Source organism: Pholcus phalangioides, unplaced genomic scaffold (genome assembly GCF_987345545.1).
Source record: "Pholcus phalangioides strain wild (caught in Gottingen) unplaced genomic scaffold, Ppha-v1.0 ptg000007l_1, whole genome shotgun sequence".
Taxonomy (NCBI): Eukaryota; Metazoa; Arthropoda; class Arachnida; order Araneae; family Pholcidae; genus Pholcus; species Pholcus phalangioides.
The window spans coordinates 39,726,951-39,733,275 of NW_028301600.1; the positions used below are offsets into that span (position 1 = coordinate 39,726,951).

Below are 6,325 nucleotides of genomic sequence, written 5' to 3' on the forward strand. Positions count from 1 at the left end.
TATCCAGATCCCTAGAGTTTGGTGAGCTTTCCTCTTTGGGGGGATTGGGCTCTATACAGGACTGTCTCAATATTATGGGTCCCTGGCAAATTGATGTCCTGGGAGCCTCATACTTAACTGGAAGTAATTAGCTTACATATTCATTACTTATTCTCAAAAAATCATTCGTACCAAATCACAAACGGATGTGAGACTTCCCCAGATATGTCCAGGTTAAGATGCCCATGCATTAAGATAGCCATTTATGGGCGGTTATTCTAGCTTCTGAAATTAGTCACACTTTTTTCCACAATATTTAAATATACAGTCGAATCCCATTATAAGAAATTTTAAAGAGACCATAAAAATCACTTTGTTATTACTAAATTTTTTTATAAAGAAATTCCCGGTTTTTGCTGTGTTCCTATTGTAAATCTGGGGGATTAGAAAAGTGTTCGGAAAAACAAGATTTTTGCTATAACGGTATTCGTTAAAATGAAATTCGACTGCATTGAAAAAAAAAATTAAAAGCTTTATTTCTTCATATCTAAATTTTTTTTCTCACCTCTCTTTGGCCCTCTTAACTACTTGCTATGGCCCCCCTTCCACTTTTTTTCCTCCTGTGGCCCCCTAAAACATCCCAGTATCACGGGCGGGGGGACTGAGAACCACTGGTTTAGAGGTTAGATTTTTGAAAATAAATAACCTGAATCCTCTCTTCCTAATGAAGTTTTCTGCAAACAAAATAAGATTTAACAAAGAAAATTAGAAAAAAAGAAGCAAAATAAGATTTTGTAGTACAAAAATGGCCATACTAGTAATACTTCCCAAGAAAAGAAAGGAGGCATTATCAGTTGCAGAAAGGTAAATTTGTAAATTTAGACAAAAAAATTGTGAAAAGATTAGAAATTTGTGACAATTCCATGTTTGAAAATCGGTAAAAAATTTGTTATATGCATACTTTGCATTGATATGTAATACAAAATTCACGGGACATGTAAAAACTTCATTACATGTAAAAATTTGCAATATTCATGTTCCTTATAATCGAGTCCAACTGTAACAGACTTATGACCCAACAAATGGTAAATGCTCTATAAAGATTTGCTGAAAAAGTAAGGTTAATTTTATTTGGATCTCACATATTCAACTCCTCGTGTTCCACAAAGTATGCGACAAAGATAAGATTAACAACTCCATTTTTAAAAAAACTTTTGATAAAGCATAGGATTGCTATTTGATAGTGTAGTAGTCCTACATGCTGTATTAGAGATGAATATACCATCCTCACTTTCAAACTACCAAGATAATAAGGCTCCCCTCAAGTATGCCTTCTTATTTATTACTTATTTGCCTTCTTAAAACAAATCCCTCAAAATTTTGGAATTTCCTCCGCCCCAAATCAGCAGGTACCTCCTCGCTCAAAACTTTTAACTCTGACCTAACCTCTTTCCTTGATCTTGCCTCCGAATTTAACCGGGCCTTCTCTTCTGTTTTTTCCTCCGATCCCACACCCCCCTCCCCAATACGTCTTTTATGATTCACTTCATAACTCCTGTCCCATTTCCTTTTCTACAGCCAGTCTCCTGAATCTTCTAAAAAAAAAAAAACCCAACCTACTGGCCCCAATGGGATCCCCAATCATATCCTAAAATTCTGTGCCGATTAAATTTGCAACTATCTCCTCATTATTTTCAACATCTCGCTGAACACTTCTAATTGACCCTCTGACTGGAAAATTAATAAGATAATTCCCATCCAAAAACTGGTTCACTGTCCCACCCTCTCAATTTCAGACCTATTGCAATCACCTCCTCTTGCTGCAAGCTCTTTGAACACATAATTGCCGAAAATATCCGCACCCACCTCGATTCGATTAACTTTTTCTTTCCTAACCAACATGGATTTAGATCATCGTTATCTGTATCTACCCAATTAACACTTTTCATACATGACTTACGACTCCATTGACAAAAACCTTCAATCATTTTCCTAGATTTTTCCAAAGCATTTGACAGGGTGCCCCATAATAAACTTCTACTATAACTCTCAAACCTTGATCTAAATGTTCAACTGCTGAAATGGGTGGAGGCCTTCCTTATTAACCGTAACCAGTTTGTCTCATACAAGGGCCAGAACTCCCCATTCCTTCATGCCAAGTCTGGCACAACCCAAGGCTCGGCCCTCTCGCCATTACTATTTCTAATTTACATAAATGATCTACCCGACTCCATAAACTGCCATATTAGACTCTTCGCTGATGATTGCGTCATCTATAAATCAGTGTCCAATCTTTCCGACCAAGAATCTCTCCAATACAACCTTAACATTATTTCCGAATGGTGCTCAACCTGGGAATTACCTCTCAACTTCTTAAAAACTGTTTTTATGAAAGTTACCTGTAAAAGAATTCCCCAAAATTTCCCTTAATCGATAAACAACTCTTTGATCTCTGAAGTTTCCCATTATAAATACCTGGGCATTATAATCTCTTCCGATCTCCGCTGGAACCTTCATGTTGATTATATCTTTAATAAATGTCTCAAAAATTTTTTTCCTTCGCCGTAACCTGAAATACTCCACCCGTCATGTCCGTCACTTGTGCTATCAGCCATACATTCTCCCTACTCTCTCCTATGCCTGTGAAGCCTGGGATCCCCACACCCAAACCAACATAGAGAAATTAGAATCTATCCGAAATAAGTCCACTCGTTTCATTTGTAACTGTTGGTCTTCATCTGTCTCCATATCGGAACTCAAGCACCAACTCAATATCCAACCGCTCTCCTCTCTTCGACTTATTCATTGTTTAACTTTTCTTTACAAAATACTCCATGGGTTTTTTAATATTGACACTTCTAGTATTCTAATTAAACCTTCATATTTCTCTGTTAGACTCAATTATTCCCAAAAATTTCAGACCATCTTTGCTTCTTCAGATTGCCACAAATTTAGCTTCTTCCCAAGAACTATTATCGACTGGAACAACCTACCATCAAATATTGTAGATTGTAAGATTTCAGAATTCTCTTGTTCCATCAATTGGCACTTTCCCAAGTAAAAGTCTGCCTCGGGGAACCAAAAAGGCACACTACAGTTCTGGTAAATAATGGTTGACATTTTCTTAATTAGATGTAAAATTGTAACAAGTGTTGAAAAAAAAAATTAATTCTGTAAGTACAGCGATACCTCAGCTTCGAAATTTTCCGGATAACAAAGATTTTTTTTGAGATTTTTCTGCTTCAGCTAACGAATACATGTGTATTCAGCTAACAAACATTTATGATGATATAAATGCATGCACTAACATGAAATAGCTACGTTGTGAGCTGAATTTTCACACCAATCATCGTCAGGATCACTGTCACTAGGATGCGATTTACTCGTGTCTACCTTGGAATTTTTTTTCAGATGTATCTCTTTCTGAAATTCTCTGAACCATTGACTCAAAATAGAAAATACATCGGAAAAAAGGTGGCCTATGTTTTCAGAACATTCATTCTTTCAGTGCAAGACTCTTAGCATCAAGCTGAACAGTCTGGGAGATTATCTTCACCATCTCCATGTATCAGACACAGAAAGAAGTTGACTAAATCAAAAATGGATGGGGACACTTATGAACTCGATTGGGCTGTGCCAACATCAGCTTTATAGTAGATTAAAACTGGTGTTGATTGTATACATAATGTGAAATAAAAAAGATCTCCAGCATCTCTCATCTTCCTGTATATTCCCATTTATACAATTTTGAAACTGTTCATTTTAGCCTTCAGTTTGTTTTTTTTATAGCATTCCTTGGTGTTTTAAAAAACTTATCTTTAAATTTTGGGCAGAAGCTGGAACGAATCAAACAATTTTCCATAGAAAACAATGGGGAATCACATTTCGGCTAATGAACGTGGTTCCAAAACAAATCATCTTCGTTAGCTGAGATATCACTATAATATTAAAATACAAAATATTATCATTAAATTTGATTGTCAGTATCATGGCAATAAAAATCTTTCAATTACCAGTTTTTTAATTTTTATTCAAGTAATTAATTGATAATTAAAATTCAATATCAATTGAAATTACCAATAATTTATTTTCAATTAAAAATGACAATTTTACATACAATTGCAATGAATTCTAAGCATTAATTGCAAAGAAATTGATATTCGGCCAAATCACTATTCATCCCATCCCTAGTGCATATGCTTTACCATGATCAAAGGCCTCTATATCAGGATTTAAGCTACGGTTGCATTTTTCACAAAATGCGAAAGAAAATCTTAGAATGCAAAAAAAGTAGTAGCCACTTTCGCAAAAATGGATACAGGAGGTACGAAACGAGAAAACATCCAACCATAAATCATTTGCATTGTAACATTTTGCTAAAACTTTTCCATTTTCGCTTTTTTGCTAAAGGAATTTTTCATTTAGCTTAAACCCTGCTCCATATGGAATAAAATTCTACTTATATTCGTATAGCAGGTTGTGCAATACCCCAGAGCTTTAACAGCTGATGCACTCCATAATAGCCTACACAAGAGGAAACTTTGGCATACAGTGGAACCCTTCTTAATGAACATCCTGCAGATGAGGTCACCCCTCTTTTGCTGTCAAATTATTAAATTTTATTTCAAAGGCTTCAATAATAACCCTATTTTTACAAATTTTTTGTCCAGCTGGTGTCTGTAAAAAAAAGGATTATTAATAAAGTAAACTTTATTATGAAACAATATTAGCATGGACTTGAAATTTTATTCAATTCAAGGATCTCGAAAATTGATGTTGCACCATAATGTCAAGAATAATTTATTAAAATTTACATTGAGAATAACAATTTCACAGTGGGAATTTTTAAGCTTTTATTTTTCTAATAAGTGTATACCATCTGTAGATAATTTTTCATCCCATTGAAAAAAAGATGGAAAACTCAATTAATAACAAAGACAATTTAATCATGTCTCATGCAATAAAAAGGGATACAAAAACAAAAGGAAATTCCTCATCATAAAAGCCATAATTAAAATTTTACAATAAATGCAATAATATTCTTAGATTCTACAAGTAGTTTGAATGAATAAGTGATTTCACTTTTGCACAACGATTTTTTGAACTTATTTTGAAATTTTTGAGAACGTGGAAGAAAGGATATTGTTTCATAATTATTGATAGAATTTTTTTCGCGTGTGTGATCACCAATGGATATACATGCTATACTAATAACATACTATAGTTCTTTCTCTCACTGGACTCCCTGAGCTTGACTAACATAACACAAACACAGTACCACGGCCATGATGGCACTGAATAAAAAAATCAACAAATTGATTTTATTTTTGAAAATTTTATAAAAAATTTTACAGTGTGAAATCTGAAAACAACTGTAAACTATGCATAAAACTTCAAACGATTTGTTTAAATTTTGAAAATAAAACTATATCTATAGTTTTGTTTCGGTTTCTCTGGATTTCCCTGACCATACACTACTTATTTTATGGGACAACAATTCCTCGGGTCTAGGTCAATTCGTCGCAGCGTCAATTCATCGTGCTACAAACTCGTTGCGGTACAAATTTGTCACAGACATAGGCGGAGAAAGACTTGGAAGTCTGGGGGGCATGGTTATCATTGCTGGGGGGACACGATGATGATGATGATGATGATGTCAATTCATATACACACATATACATTAGATCTGCCCACTCCACTTTTGATGCTGGGGGGGAGGGGCAATGCCCACCCACGCACCCCGTATCTCCGCCCATGGTCGCAGACTCATTTCGTCACGGTACAAATTTGTCGCAGGCTCATTTCGTCGCTGTACAAAGTTGTAGCGAAGTAATTTCGTCGCGATAAATTGCTTTAAAATTCATGTGTTTGTTGTGATCTTATAAATAGGGTAGTTGCTTTAGGCGTAAAAAATGGAAATAATTTTTTTTCTCATTTATTGGAAATGTTCCCCCTTCCCATTTCTGTTTTAATTTTTAACAAATAAAGGAAAGTATTCATTGAAGTCATCGAGGGACATTGGAATGTACACCAAGATAATAAATTGGGATCTAATAAATTTTTAAAATTTAATTTTCCCCATATAAGCCGCATTTCTGTCGGGATTTCCATTCCACAGTGAGGGGAGTTGGAGAGCTCACTCAAATAATAAATTGAGATCAAACAGATATTTAAATTTTAATTTCCACCGTATAAACCGCATTTCCCACTTTTTGTTGGGATTTCCATTTCTCTCAGTGAGGGGCGTTGGGGGGTGCACATCGAGATAATAAATTGCGATCAATGTGCCCCTCCCCCCGGCACAATTGCCGTAATTTTCTATTAAATGTATCCATGCATAGAATAT

General features: G+C 35.0%; 1 protein-coding gene across 2 annotated transcripts in view; it reads right to left on the minus strand.

The window, feature by feature from the left end:
- The window catches only part of LOC149085268 (uncharacterized), a 55,381-nt gene extending 50,117 nt beyond the window's left edge, over window positions 1–5,264 (minus strand). The window contains exon 1 of one of the 2 annotated variants that reach the window (XM_089233181.1): window positions 5,199–5,264. The gene's annotated coding sequence lies outside the window, so the exon portion shown is untranslated. The remainder of the gene's footprint in view (window positions 1–5,198) is intronic. The other variant, XM_089233180.1, reaches the window with a different exon arrangement.
- Window positions 5,265–6,325: the final 1,061 nt, after the last annotated feature.